Below are 15,619 nucleotides of genomic sequence, written 5' to 3'. Positions count from 1 at the left end.
TATGTCGGTTCTCTCTCTCTCTCTCTCTCTCTCTCTCTCTCTCTCTATATATATATATATATATATATATATATATATATATATATATATATATATATATATTCAAGACAAAATAAATAATCCAGAAATAGTTGGATCAATGGATATGCAACTGTTGTACTTTAATATGATATAAATAATTTTGTTCAAAACATGGAAATGATGCAGAATATTGTTTTGGGATTTGTATCCGCTTGAAGAGGTTAATGTATGTATGGATGCACTATATGTGTGTACGGGTTCGGTAATGGAGGTATGTATTAGAGTAGGGTTCTGGAATACAGGGTTGATTCTGCTCGTCCACCACTCATATACAGTAGGCAGATGAATGGATGAAAAGTAGACAACTTTGACCACCGTCGCTTTCGTTGAAAACGTAAACGGACACATGATGATCTTCCAAAATACTTTTGTTGAATGTACTTGTGAGGTTCAAATCTTTGCTAGTGCGCAGCCTAAATTGGACAAGCCAGTGTCATACATCAGTAAGTATTAATATATGTGTATCGTTTAGTCAGTCGTGTAGCTGAGTATACACATGATAATATGCGACGCAATGAATTGTCGGAAAAGATTCAGTACATTTACTAACATGTAGGATGCGAGTTCTCACCGGTCCCACGGGCACCGGAAGTATAATGCAGTTATCTACTACTAATCTTGAGTCATTTTGAGGAAATGGTATAACTCACTTAAAATCTATTTTCTAATCACGAAATCTGCATTATGTTCATGTAACCAACCACTGACCATTACAGACCTTCACCCACAAGATGAAGTAAATGCGTCATTCACAAAATTTCTTTTTACGTTATACTCAAACGTATGGGCTAGGTAAAGTGTATAACAAACTGAAGTAGATTTCTTCCAGGATGTCAGTGGTTCGCCGCTTATGTTCTGTGGTATTTAGTATACCCAGAAATCATGAGACTAAATATTATTCTCTACTGAATAAAAAAAGTTATTGAGTAAACTATAAGAATTGTTTTCCAAGTTATTTAATTTGGAATGTCAACAATTTCACTGAATAGTGTACAATGTGTGATAGTCTCCTACTGTATTATAAGGTCCATGAATAGTGTACAATGTGTGATACTCTCCTACTTTATTATAAGGTCCATGAATAGTGTACAATGTGTGATAGTCTCCTACTGTATGTGTGATAGTCTCCTACTGTATTGTAAGGTCCATGAATAGCGTACAATCTGTGATGGTCTCCTACTGTATTATAAGGTTCATGAATAGTGTACAATGTGTGATAGTCTCCTACTGTATTATAAGGTCCATGAATAGTGTACAATGTGTGATAGTCTCCTACTGTATGTGTGATAGTCTCCTACTGTATTATAAGGTCCATGAATAGTGTACAATCTGTGATGGTCTCCTACTGTATTATAAGGTTCATGAATAGTGTACAATGTGTGATAGTCTCCTACTGTATTATAAGGTCCATGAATAGTGTACAATGTGTGATAGTCTCCTACTGTATGTGTGATAGTCTCCTACTGTATTATAAGGTCCATGAATAGTGTACAATCTGTGATGGTCTCCTACTGTATTATAAGGTTCATGAATAGTGTACAATGTGTGATAGTCTCCTATTGTATTATAAGGTCCATGAATAGTGTACAATGTGTGATAGTCTCCTACTGTATTATAAGGTCCATGAAAAGTGTACAATGTGTGATAGTCTCCTACTGTATGTGTGATAGTCTCCTACTGTATTGTAAGGTCCATGAATAGTGTACAATCTGTGATGGTCTCCTACTGTATTATAAGGTTCATGAATAGTGTACAATGTGTGATAGTCTCCTACTGTATTATAAGGTCCATGAATAGTGTACAATGTGTGCTACTCTCCTACTGTATTATAAGGTCCTTGAATAGTGTACAATCTGTGATGGTCTCCTACTGTATGATAAGGTTCATGAATAGTGTACAATGTGTGATAGTCTCCTACTTTATTATAAGGTCCATGAATAGTGTACAATGTGTGATAGTCTCCTACTTTATTATAAGGTCCATGAATAGTGTACAATGTGTGATAGTCTCCTACTGTATTATAAGGTCCATGAATAGTGTACAATGTGTGCTACTCTCTTACTGTATTATAAGGTCCATGAATAGTGTACAATCTGTGATGGTCTCCTCCTGTATTATAAGGTTCATGAATAGTGTACAATGTGTGATAGTCTCCTACTGTATTATAAGGTCGATGAATAGTGTACAATGTGTGATAGTCTCCTACTGTATGTGTGATAGTCTCCTACTGTATTGTAAGGTCCATGAATAGTGTACAATCTGTGATGGTCTCCTACTGTATTATAAGGTTCATGAATAGTGTACAATGTGTGATAGTCTCCTACTGTATTATAAGGTCCATGAATAGTGTACAATGTGTGATAGTCTCCTACTGTATGTGTGATAGTCTCCTACTGTATTATAAGGTCCATGAATAGTGTACAATCTGTGATGGTCTCCTACTGTATTATAAGGTTCATGAATAGTGTACAATGTGTGATAGTCTCCTATTGTATTATAAGGTCCATGAATAGTGTACAATGTGTGATAGTCTCCTACTGTATTATAAGGTCCATGAAAAGTGTACAATCTGTGATGGTCTCCTACTGTATTATAAGGTTCATGAATAGTATACAATGTGTGATGGTCTCCTGCTGCATTATAAGGTTCATGAATAGTATACAATGTGTGATGGTCTCCTGCTGCATTATGAGGTTCATGAATAATGTACAATGTGTGATAGTCTCCTACTGTATTATAAGGTCCAGAACATGAACAGAGTATTTTTTAAAAAAAAGATTTTCATAGCAATCCCAATAAAATTGAAGATTTTGAATTTCTATTATATTTAAGAGTACTTAATTGGCGTCGCTTTTCTCTTATCATGGACTCGTAGTCGTCACTTCATTACACTATCAGCTTACTCTTATCATGGACTAGTAGTCTTCACTTCATTACACTATCAGCTTACTCTTATCATGGACTAGTAGTCTACGCTTCATTACATTATCAGCTTACTCTTATCATGGACTCATAGTCTTCACTTCATTACACTATCAGCTTACTCTCATCATGGACTGGTAGTCTTCACTTCGTAACACTATCAGCTAACTCTTATCATGGACTAGTAGTCTTCACTTCATTACACTATCAGCTTACTCTTATCATGGACTAGTAGTCTTCACTTCGTTACACTATCAGCTTACTTTTATCATTGACTAGTAGTCTTCACTTCATTACACTAACAGTTTACTCTTATCATGGACTAGTAGTCTTCACTTCATTACACTAACAGTTTACTCTTATCATGGACTAGTAGTCTTCACTTCATTACACTAACAGTTTACTCTTATCATGGACTAGTAGTCTTCACTTCATTACACTATCAGCTTACTCTTATCATTGAATAGTAGTCTTCACTTCATTACACTATCAGCTTACTCTTATCATGGAATATTAGTCTTCACTTCGTTACACTATCAGCTTACTATTATCATGGACTAGTAGTCTTCACTTCATTTTACTAACAGCTTACTCTTATCATGGACTAGTAGTCTTCACTTCATTACACTATCAGCTTACTCTTATCATGGAATATTAGTCTTCACTTCATTACACTATCAGCTTCCTCTTATCATGGACTAGTAGTCATCACTTCATTACACTATCAGCTTCCTCTTATCATGGACTAGTAGTCATCACTTCATTACACTATCAGCTTCCTCTTATCATGGACTAGTAGTCATCACTTCATTACACTATCAGCTTCCTCTTACCATGGACTAGTAGTCATCACTTCATTCACTATCAGCTTCCTCTTATCATGGACTAGTAGTCATCACTTCGTTACACTATCAGCTTCCTATTGTTGCAAACTAGTAATCTTCCTTGAATAACTTATTGTTCTTCCTTGTTTTATTTGACAACAGTTCATACAAACAGTTTTCCTTTTCATTGCAACGCCAAACATTATTTCAGATTAGATGTGACTGGCTGTTGATAAACATCGACCCCAAAGAAAATGTACCCAGAACTCCACACATTCTTGGCTGGTGATAAATATCGACCCAAGGAAAATGTACCCAGTACTCTACATATTCTTGGCTGTTGATACATATCAAACCCCAAAGAAAAGGTACCCATTACTCTACACATTCTTGGCTGTTGCAAACTATCGATCCCAAAGGAAATGTACCCAGTACTCTTCACATTCTTAAATAAAAGTAATTCTTGCATAAAATGCTACTGACAGTCATATTGTAAAATACATTTTAGTTTACATACTTTATTTTCTGTACAACTGAACGTATAAATGTATTCCAATAAAATTATTGTAAGCAATAACGCAAGTATGTGACGGGAGGGAGGAGACTAGTCTAGTGTACACACAAACACACACAGATATATATATATATATATATATATATATATATATATATATATATATATATATATATATATATATATATATATATATATATATATATATATCTGTATATATATGTGTGTGTGTGTGTGTGTGTTTGTCTGATTTATTTTTTTGACATAAATTTAAAAAATTTCCAGTCATATCGATACAATGTCTGCAGTGTTACAGTTTAAAGTGATGTCTAGCAATGGGCATTATGCCGCAGACATGTAGCATGTCCCACCCAGTCACATTATCATGACACCAGACCGACCAGTCCTAATACTAACCTCTTAATGCTAAGCGCCTAGCCAGGCCGCTGTTAGTACCATTTTTAGAAGTCTTTGGTATGACTCGGCCGGGGTTAGAACCCACGACCTCCCGCATCCGGGGCGGACACTCTAACCACTAGGCCACCGGAGCGGTGTGCATGTGTGTGTGTGTGTGTGTGTGTGTATATATATATATATATATATATATATATATATATATATATATATATATATATATATATATATATATCTGTGTGTGTGTGTGTGTGTGTGTGTGTGTGTGTGTGCGGTATGGATAGCAAGAACATATGCATACATGTTGGCTTACAGATTCTACACACCCTTTCTATATGTAATCAATATATATCACGCGTACGTGCGGAATTAAGTTTATATACCGTTCGCATTTTAATTAATAATAATAAGAAGAAGAACTTTACCATAAACTTCAGGCCTTTAGTGATATTGTCAAACAGATTCACCTGAAATGCAACTTCAAATGTATAAGACGCATGACTTTTACAAACTGTAACGCACAGCTTTAACAATGTTGAGGTAGCCGCCAACACCATAGAAAACGTGACCACTATATCTTACCAAACTCAAACTGGCGAAATAATAATAATAATAATAATAATAATAATAATAATAATAATAATTATAGTGGGAGGGGTGGGGTTTTTATAATAAAAATTATCTAGATAACCCAGTCCAACACAAGTGTTGAAAAGTTAACAGAATCCAGGCGCAGTTTTTCCTCACTTTACAATAGTTCATTGCAGATACCTGTCAGAAGTGTAAGATTCCATGACATGTATATTGCTACTTTTATTATTCCAATCTTATGTATCTCATATCGTTTTATTAATCCTCTTGATCCAAGGAAGTGATTCATAGAAACAACGATTTTAGTATGATCACACATTCTTCTATTTCTCATGATACTTTATTTCAACTTCCAAACATAGGAAATTAACTGAATTTTTATGTCAGTTTTAGTTTTGATTTTGCCGAATCATAACTAAGATTAGAGACTAATATTTGGAGAAAAAAATTTAAAGTTTAGAATTAAAATCAATACAGCTGTAGACGAATTAAAATATTTACTTTTCTGAATTTCGAAATTATTGCCATTTACATACTTAATAGTGTTTAAAATTTTTTATTATTATTACTGCTACTCATAAATGTTTAGCTTAACATTTTCATACCGTTTAAAACAAGGCATTTATTTAAAATAGTAATACTTTTTTCCTGGCTCGTAATTGTTATTCTATACTCAGTATTGTACACTGTCAACTGCCTATAAACAGATTTGAATCTGTGTTATTATCATAGTTGTCCTATTACATACGTGATAAGAAGGTCATCACATATTTTCAGTTCAGTGCAATAATTTTTCACCATCCATTGTTAAACATAGTGTTACAGGCAAGAGGCCTCCTACCGAGTGAATCAAACACACGCGTGATCATGGTTTGATAGTCCATATTTTCAGCTATTTCCAATTACCCCAAGACAACAGTCGTTGTCACCTGAATGGTTCTTAAATGCGAATGTACTACAGTAATATTCGTCTAATCACGTAATGACCACACGTCGTACATGAACTTCTAATTTCATACTGGCGTGGTTTTTCTCCTGTTTCATATTTGTATGACTTATTAGCAAGCCTTTTCGAGTCGAATAATAGTAATTCAGGCCATACGATACAAATACGACCCCAACATCTAATACAAATAATTATTCTTATCTCAAACCGCTGAACACGTATACCTACAAATATCCAGAGAATTCCCTATGTTAAGAAATTAGGAAGCGTCCATTTTACGAAACTATGCCACGCTGCCATAAAGTCTCGTGATTGCTGTACATTATGATGTATGCTCCTAGAAACTCGGGTTGAGAAATATCTTCCCAACACAACTGCACAAAATGAACCAAAAGAATCGTTTCACCGTTCATCTAATTATTAAATACTTCCTTACACAATACCAGCATTATTATGAATTTCTAAATCAATGCATTCTTTGGCATCAGTTCGAACTTGTTAACTTTTCTAACTTTTTAAAAAAAAAAAAAAAACATTTCAGCGGTAAATTCGTATTTTAATAATATGTAAAGTTTGATCATTTATCAATTTTATATAGCAGTAGTAAAATCGTATGAAGTACAAATAGAGCACGTGTCTATCTCTCTCTCTCTCTGTTTTGTTTCCTATCAATTTGGTTATTTATTTGCACAAATTCTCGTTTTATAACTATGAAGTTAGCATCAACAGTTAGTTTCTTGCGAAACTTTCTCATACCAGCTTTAAAGTTATTATCTAACTTGTTATTCTGTTCATCATTCTGTTCAATGTTCTTTTCATCGTTTTCCTCATTTAGTTCGTTTGCAATTGTTTAAGTTGCAATTTTAGAGCACTGTAATTTTTCAGACACTTCTCAATTCCCTCTATGTCACACTATAAGATGGAAATCTCACTGTTCATCCTTTGCTCCGTTATGCACTACGTATTGTTGAATGGCTTCTATTTCTAGAGGTCATACTTCCAAAGCACGCAAAGCACCAAATAAGGTAATTGATTCTTAAAACCGTATGTTCTTAATTTTTCATTTTTACAGTATTTTTCCAGGGAAAAAAATATTTATTATATTGTTCAAAGCTTATTGTATTCACCCTTTCTTCTGTTACTCTTTATTCGAGCCTAAACACGTAACATAATAATTGGGGTAGCTCTATGACCTAGCATTTACAAAAATTTATTACGTTATGTTTTCCTTGTTTTCCATCCACTTTATCTAAATCCGTTTCTGCTAATCCTTTAACGAGTTATCTATTTCTATACTCCATCACCGCTCCGGTGGCCTAGTGGTTAGAGCGTCCGCCTCGGATGCGGGAGGTCGTGGGTTCGATCCCCGGCCAAGTCATACCAAAGACTTACAAAAATGGCACTAACAGTTGCCTCGCTTGGCGCTCAGCATTAAGAGGTTAGTGTTAGGACTGGTCGGCCCGGTGTCAGAATAATGTGACTGGGTGGGACATCATGCTACATGTCTGCTGCATGATGCCCCAGTGCTAGACATCACTATAAACTGCCACATTGCAGACATCGTAGCGATATGACTGAAAAATTGTTAAAGCTACGTTAAAAATCCAAATCACATCACATCACATCTATACTCCATCTGTAATACTAAATTGTAATTCCTGTTTGTATTCGTCTTCCTGCTCAGGAGTGTATTTGTAATCTTCATTACTGTTGTTTAAAAAATGTTCAAGTTGTATTTGATCATTTCAGATGGTTAGAAAATGGAAGAATCAGTTAGAACTGAAAATCGTGCTTAAGATGAATTTGATGCAAATTATAACGATAGTAATTCGTGAACAGTTTATCAATAATTTCATCGATGAAAGGTTTCAATATATTTCAACATCACCAGCATACACAGGTATTACTGGTTGATCCAGAGTAGAGGTTAAGTACGATGTAGATTCAGATGAAATTCAGTATAGCTTGTTTAAGACCCATTTAAATTTTCATCTAAACCAATAACTTTCCATGAATCAAATGGTAAAGAAACACGAGTTTCAAAAACGGCTAAACTTAAAGTATGTTACTCCAAAATGTTGCTTTATATGATGGAACTTACTTTTCACGTCAGTATAATTTGTGCGACAAGGAAATACACAGGGAAAGCTGAAAAGAAGCAAATGCTGATGAAATTGCTTGGCAAGTGCGTTAAGAAGCTTTTATTCCAGTTGCAACTACAGCGCAGCAAAGTCAGATTTAGATGAAATGGAAATGGAACAAATTCAGCAGTTATGGGATGTAGAGACCTTATTTAAGATTATTGAAGATTATATGCTCAAGAAGAAGACACAGAATTCAAAGGTTATGTAAATGCTTCTGCTGCAGCAAAATAAAACGGTAGGTCATTTCAACCTTGATTCGCTAATACAAGGTAAAGATGTTGAAGATATACAACAACAAAACATTTCAAAAGAAATGAATGAATTTTTTAAACACAAACTTAACACAGTTCTGATTAAAGCAATATATTCAAGGGCCAAATAGTTTGGCATTTATCCGAGTTGGAAACAAACTTAAGAGAAAATATTAACTAACGATGAATCAGACGTTAAAAATTATATAAGAAGCCACAAAGTGGGTGCGAAACAATTTAGTTGTGGCAAAGATTTCGCAGGTGGCGGCGGAGAAGTAATATATATATATATATATATATAAACTGTTTGAAACGTTCAGAGAAGGCTGGATGAATATTACAAACTATTTCCGTGAGCTAAGCTACATAACTCCAACAAGCAGTATTACATGGCATCATTGACTGTGTAATGAGCCAGATTCTGAAATCACCTAAGCAAATTAGTTATGTCTTATCTGAATATACTGTTTATCTTGTGGCTGTAATAATTAATTTGTAATTTATAATTATATTCAATGGCATAGAATCGTCAACAAGAAGAACAAAAAGATTCTATAGTTAAGAGAAAGCTCTACTGCTACTTGAAAAGCAAATTATACGAGCTTCTACAGTCATGAACCTCATTATAGCAGCTTCATTATTTATGTCGGAAGAAAAGCCCACAATTTTGTTATTTACTTCTTGGTATACACAAGATTATTAACTTGACAAAATAACGTGTTCCTTATCAGCATGATCCTTGCTTGCAAAACTCGCTTACTTTAATCTATCTTGTATATCATTCTTACAGTTTATTAGCGTCTGGTATAACAGCTTTAAAACGGCATTATTTAAACCATTATTTAACTCATGAATAAATATAGTAGATGACTATTTTTTGGCAAATTGTTGTTTAATCTATACTATACCTGCTATAATTTTACCGTTGAGATCATACATAAAATCGATTCCAAACTGACCATACATTGTGCTCTCACATTAAAAAATGTCAAGCGTGTTATAATCCTCATTTTAAAATCTTAAATTATCTATACATATTGTACCTTCCTAGAGTATTAACTGTATGTGTTCCTTATCTTTACATCGAAATAATTCTTCAGAGAGATGGTACCATATCATTGGGTGTTGAATCATTTATTCATATATTTTGTTATTACAAATGGATACTATGCTGGAAACATTTCTCTAATCAATTTGTTAATGATCATCTTCGCTGTTCCTATTAATTTTGCTAATTACATCATCATTAGAACATTCACTTGCTTCATTATCTGTATTAGCTGGACTACTCAACGTCAGTGACTTCAGTTTTTTTTTTTTGTGGACAGTGTCATATAATGATATTTCATGCATTTTCTCTTAAGATTGGCCAAGTCTAAGTGTTCTTCTTCCAAGATAATCCCTAAGTCAATAGTCTCTGAACACGTATTTTGACCGAAAAGATAATACATATTCTGTGTTTTTTTATAAACCTGTCGGATGCATTTTAGCGAATCCGTGATTTGTTCGTTTCTGTAACATTAGATTACTATATAATCCCAGAATTCAATATACTCATAAATTCTTTCAAAAGTCTATACGCATCAAGATGTGATGTTTTCGCCAGTGATGTAATAAACACCGTTTAATATATTCTAACACAATCTATACGAAGTGCATTGTGGCTATAATATTCTTACACAATATAACGTATATAAATATAACCACAATCAATATACTGCTGTAACGATAAACCTCTTAGAGTAGTACCTCATATTTCTTTTGTTTTAAACCCTTTCGAGTTCATATTCGTTATAATAATGCTCAATAGATTGTTCGAGGTCTACACGTTGCACATTCAAGAAGTATTTTTATGATTATTTTAAACATTAATATTTTACATATGCAGTAACATTACTGTACTGTAATCTTTATTTGATATATTTTACTTACGCTCTTTCTATCCGTCTTCCCATATGCACCATAGAGCTTTCTACGTAAATTAGGTGGTCCAAATTCTCTGATGACAGAAGGGTTTTCTTCTTATCTTCGACAGTCTCTGGGAAACATGTAGGCACTGCCGTCTTTAAAAATTCAATTGCATTTGACACTAATTGATTTCATCACGGAAGGAGGGTGTAAAAATCAACTGTCCTCAAAATACCGTATGCACAGGCGGGATGTTGCAATTGGTATAAACGGTACAACTTTCCCATCCCTCACTCTATTCCGTTGCACAGCTTCAATGCACTTTTTCCAGTAAACAGGGTCTTTCCATATGCAACACAGTACACCATATTTGTCGTAGAAAACACGATCGATAAGATCTATCACGAAGAAATTTCGCGGGGAAATTCAACGCATGAATGGCTAGGTTGAACCGAAGGGATAAATGTACGTCATGTTCGTTTTTGGCACGCGGAAATTACCAATTGTTTATGGAGATTGACGAGTCAATTTTTTCATTAAAAAATTGACTTTTTAGTCTAATTAAACATTTGTATGGTATACATATATAGCAAATGCGTTTCTCTTATGACTATAATAATATCACACTTTTGTCCAATATAGGAGGCCAGTGACTTTTAATACCGGATATATTTCAGTGCGTGGTACCAAAACATGAGTGGGCCCCGAGTGGTTTCGAGCGCTCACCGTTCCGGATCACCGCCATCTCACCTCCGTCTGCGTGGGTTCGAGTCCAAGGCTCGGCTAATGTGGGTACGTGGGAAAGACTGCCAGTTGCTTCTCGTGGGTCGGTGATTCTTCCCTGGGTTTTCCAGCGTTCTTCCTCCACCAGTTATACTGGCCGCCATGTATAGCCTATCTTGTGCTGAAAAATGGCGCTAAACTCTAGAGCAACAACAACAACAACAACTAAAACATGATATTTTAATGAGTGAAGCAAATCCAGTACTCACGTAGAAAAAGAAAATTTTATTTTTATTATAAACTAATCTTGCTCCAAAGTCGAAGTTTAGAAGATTAAATTCTCTCTTTGGCACAACACACTCACCCCCCATCCCGTTTTCGTAAACTCACCTCCCTTTCATTGTCTGATCATGTAAATATACGTGACGTAACTAAGTGGTAGGATTGGGTTGACCTAATCTGTCGCACTAAATAACATGTTAGTTATTTTGTAAACCAAGTGACCTTATCTGAAAACAATGCAAGTTCGATTCAGCAATGAATCACAGAGGGTTTGTCGTTGTTGTCAAGGATGTATAATAGGAACTTACTTCAAAGAGACACGAATGGCGTCTGGTCAAATTACTTTCATGAAAAAGATTAACTACCATGTCTGAAATGTAAGGCAGTTTCTACCTCACAAGCACTCGTTTGTTTGTTTGTTTGTTGGGTTTTTTATTTTATTTTTTATTTTATTTTTTTATTTTTATTTTTTGTTGCAGCTCCAACATTTGTAGGTACACACAACCAAGAGTCGCATGGCATGATGGCAAATCTTATATTTTTACGTGTGCAAGTATAAAAATATATCTTTCACATGTAAAAATATATGAATGAAAAATACGAAAATGATTTCGAAATTAAGTCTATATTTCACATGTGAGTATATAATAAATTCAAAATATTGCAAGCTGTAGAACGATGTATAGAAACGATATTTGAAAACTGACAGGCGTTTACCAGCTTTAATAGTTACCTAAGACTGGTTTTCTTCAGTGCGGTTGAAAGTAAGGATTGTTAGCATAATCATGTTGTCACCGTGAATTTAGTTAATAGAATTAGCTAAAAGAGAATTCCAATATTATTTATCGAGATTTCTTGAAACTAGACATTATAATTTCAGAATGTTTACATCTGAAAGTCCTGTTTTCTATGGTGCGAGTTTTAAAACAATTACTACACTTTAAAGATTAACCAGTTAAGTCAATGAGAAACTTCCTGCCATTGTTTATCACACTGTGTACGCATTCATGTTTTGTTTCTGAAAAAGAACAACGAACGCCATATGTAAATGCGGTAAGTCTGCACAAATGTTTTATGTATAATGAACTATTTCAATATTGATGTTTAAAATGAGGTATTCAGATATATGATTGCTGACTTATGCTTAGTGTAAATTTCAGCGAGAAAATTTGGAAATACCATATTCCATGCACCGAAGGACATCTTGAAAATCAATGTTGTAAAAAGAGTCCGGCAGAGTTTTTGTTTAGCTTCCATATGGTTTAAGCTACCCGAATACATCATTTATTTTGTATCTGAAAACTTTTAGAAGACAAAATATCTCAGATCGACATTCCGACAGGAATAAATCTTTTATACGTCAATTGCGGAATTGTGTTGGCATGCCGATCTGAAACATTCTGCTTATTATTATCCAATCATATCAGATGGGAAAGAAAGTTTGATATATTCTGGTAGACTATTCCCAGCTGAATCAAAATTTTCTTCCCGTCGGCTTCTTTTTGAAATATTTAGTTTCTGGACGCTTTCCGATGGTTACCGTCGGCAACTAGGAATTAAAGCTTGTTACCATTAGATAGAGTTAGAAGAAACTGTTATTATCATTGGAACAATCTCTAATAGCCAAGTATTCGCATGAAGTTATTATGTCATTGACCATAATGACTAAACACCATAAATTAACGAACAAATTGCAAAAGAGAACACTGCAAAAGTACTCGACTGCCTGTCAATGCTTTTACTCAGTCGTTGAATTATTTAGATGATGCCTTTTCGACGTCATCTTGGTACTACTTATAAACTCTCTGCAGCCTAAACTTGGCTTGTTTTCCATCCATGTCATAATCTAGAAATTTGTGGGTATGTATTTATTAACATTGTAATGGGTGGTTGTGTCTACTTAAGTTACAAGTCTCTTTCGAGTTCAGAAAATATTTGTAGCTGTTTAATACCTCTAGAGCACTCCAATGGCAAAATATGGACTTACCAAAATTTGGACTTTTCAATACGTAAGTCAGGACCAAATGTCACAACTGTTCGTGAATAGTTGTGCATATCAGGTGTTAATAAAGTACTGCTAATTAATCTGAGTTTAAAAAGATGTGAAAGAAAAACCATTTCTTATGATTGTGACAAACATTTCAAGCTGAGTGACTGCTATATTTTCATGACGGTCAAAGCATTGTGGTTACCATCAAATGCGAGAACAAACAAAACAGAATAAGATGCAATTTTGACCCCATTTCTAAAATGTCCACATAAAAGCATAATATATAGGGCTAGAAATTAGTGTACGAGATATTGAACTGGTTAAAGGGTGGCAGAGCAAATAAATAAAGAACGCTAGACTGTTTGTGTACTAGGTTAAGTTTTTATACTATTTTTTTTTTGACAATATATTGTACATATATGATTACACTTACAAACCGGTTCAACGCAAATAACCCATCATGCAATAAAACCACGACCCGTTACTATGGCAACAGTTTCTTTTATTACAATGAGGCTAATAATAAGATTAATTCTGATGTAACTGTTCACACAGCGAGTGACACCGACGCCGTTTTCACACGAGCATAGCTTGTATCTGATATTTAAACAATGTATATGAAAGGGACTCATAATATGATAATATGAAGTTTTACAAAATATAGAATCCATGTGGAAACCACATGGAGTGACCGTGTGAAAGTGTGTTTTGTGTTATATGTGTGTGTGTGTGTGTGTGTGTGTGTGTGTGTGTCCCTACCTGTCAAATAACGAATCTATGTTTGTTGTTAGCATCCTCGTTCTATATTGCTTACATACTCATTGTTGACACCTCTGGCACCTTTTTCACGTTTTTTTTCCATCTCATCTACTTTATTGTCTATTTTGTAACTGTCAGTATAGGGTTTCTCTTTATTTCCCAGACCAAATTTGTAATTACTGAAGTAGCTGGAATACGTAATTGTGGGATGGGTGATGATTTTCAGTCACTTTCTTCTTACTGGCATAGTTTATAAAGTAGTTACACGCAACCTATCTTATTACTTTTCACATATGATTTAAATAATGTTTTGCTTTATTGTCTGAATATCCACTGTTAGATCATACACTCACTCTGAACTGTGTTGGCAGCCAAGATGCTCGTTGTTAAATAGGTAAATTATCTCAGGATCAGGCTCAACCTAATCTTAGAAACAGTAACTGTTAGGTCCTCATACGAAATCGAATTTGAAAATCAGAAATTCGCTATTGTAAATGAAATTTCTGAATACATGGTGTTAATTAGCATGGGTTAGAGTCTGGTCAGTTTTCTTGAAGTTTTATATTGAAGTCCTGGCGACATGCGAAAATTAAGCGCGGCGCACTTTATTTTGTCTCTCAGATTAAATGGGCTAATTTCAAGCTTGATAACTGTGACAAATTATTCCTTACTTATAAAATACACACGGTAGCTATAGAACCTCGGCGTGTTTGTCATTTTTGCTGAAAAAATACACGTTTTTGTATCCCAATAAAACGAGTACGATTGCACAATAAACACGCGCTGTCTACCTTTTGATTGTCGTGCGATACACATCATTCCGTTTTAACATGACGACAGTGCAATATTTTGTCCGTGTAATTGAAAGGTAGAATCCCTTTACATCACGTGCAGTAGCAGCCTTGTATCGTTTTGGGTAAGATAATGGTCATGTGTTAATTAGGTGCTAATTAGATATTACTAGAATTAATCATCGCGTAAAAAACAAATCGCATGTTCCCAGGCGTCGATATTGCTACGATCTAAGTAAGGTGGCATTAATTAATGCTAAGCTATTTTGCTATTTTCGACAGATCAGCCGCGGATGGGGAGGGGGGAACGAAAGAATACATTAGCAAAGAAAATATATATCGACGACTCTACCCAAATTTGCTATTTATGCTATTTATACATACATACAAACATACATACATACATACATACATACATACATACATACATACATACAAGTTTTGATGTTTTTAAAATCTGACAGCTGGTCAAGGACAGT

General features: G+C 34.4%; 1 protein-coding gene across 1 annotated transcript in view; it reads left to right on the top strand.

Annotated features, from left to right (window-relative positions):
- Window positions 1-12,556: 12,556 nt before the first annotated feature.
- LOC149801404 (lachesin-like) overlaps window positions 12,557-15,619 on the top strand; it is a 42,475-nt gene continuing 39,412 nt past the window's right edge. Inside the window, exon 1 of the mRNA XM_089955492.1 lies at window positions 12,557-12,653. The gene's annotated coding sequence lies outside the window, so the exon portion shown is untranslated. The remainder of the gene's footprint in view (window positions 12,654-15,619) is intronic.

This window comes from Sinohyriopsis cumingii, chromosome 4 (assembly GCF_028554795.1).
Source record: "Sinohyriopsis cumingii isolate HCF-2022 chromosome 4, ASM2855479v2, whole genome shotgun sequence".
In the NCBI taxonomy this organism is placed as follows: Eukaryota; Metazoa; Mollusca; class Bivalvia; order Unionida; family Unionidae; genus Sinohyriopsis; species Sinohyriopsis cumingii.
Note: the sequence above shows the minus strand (reverse complement) of the source record. Positions and strands in the feature narration are given on the sequence as shown.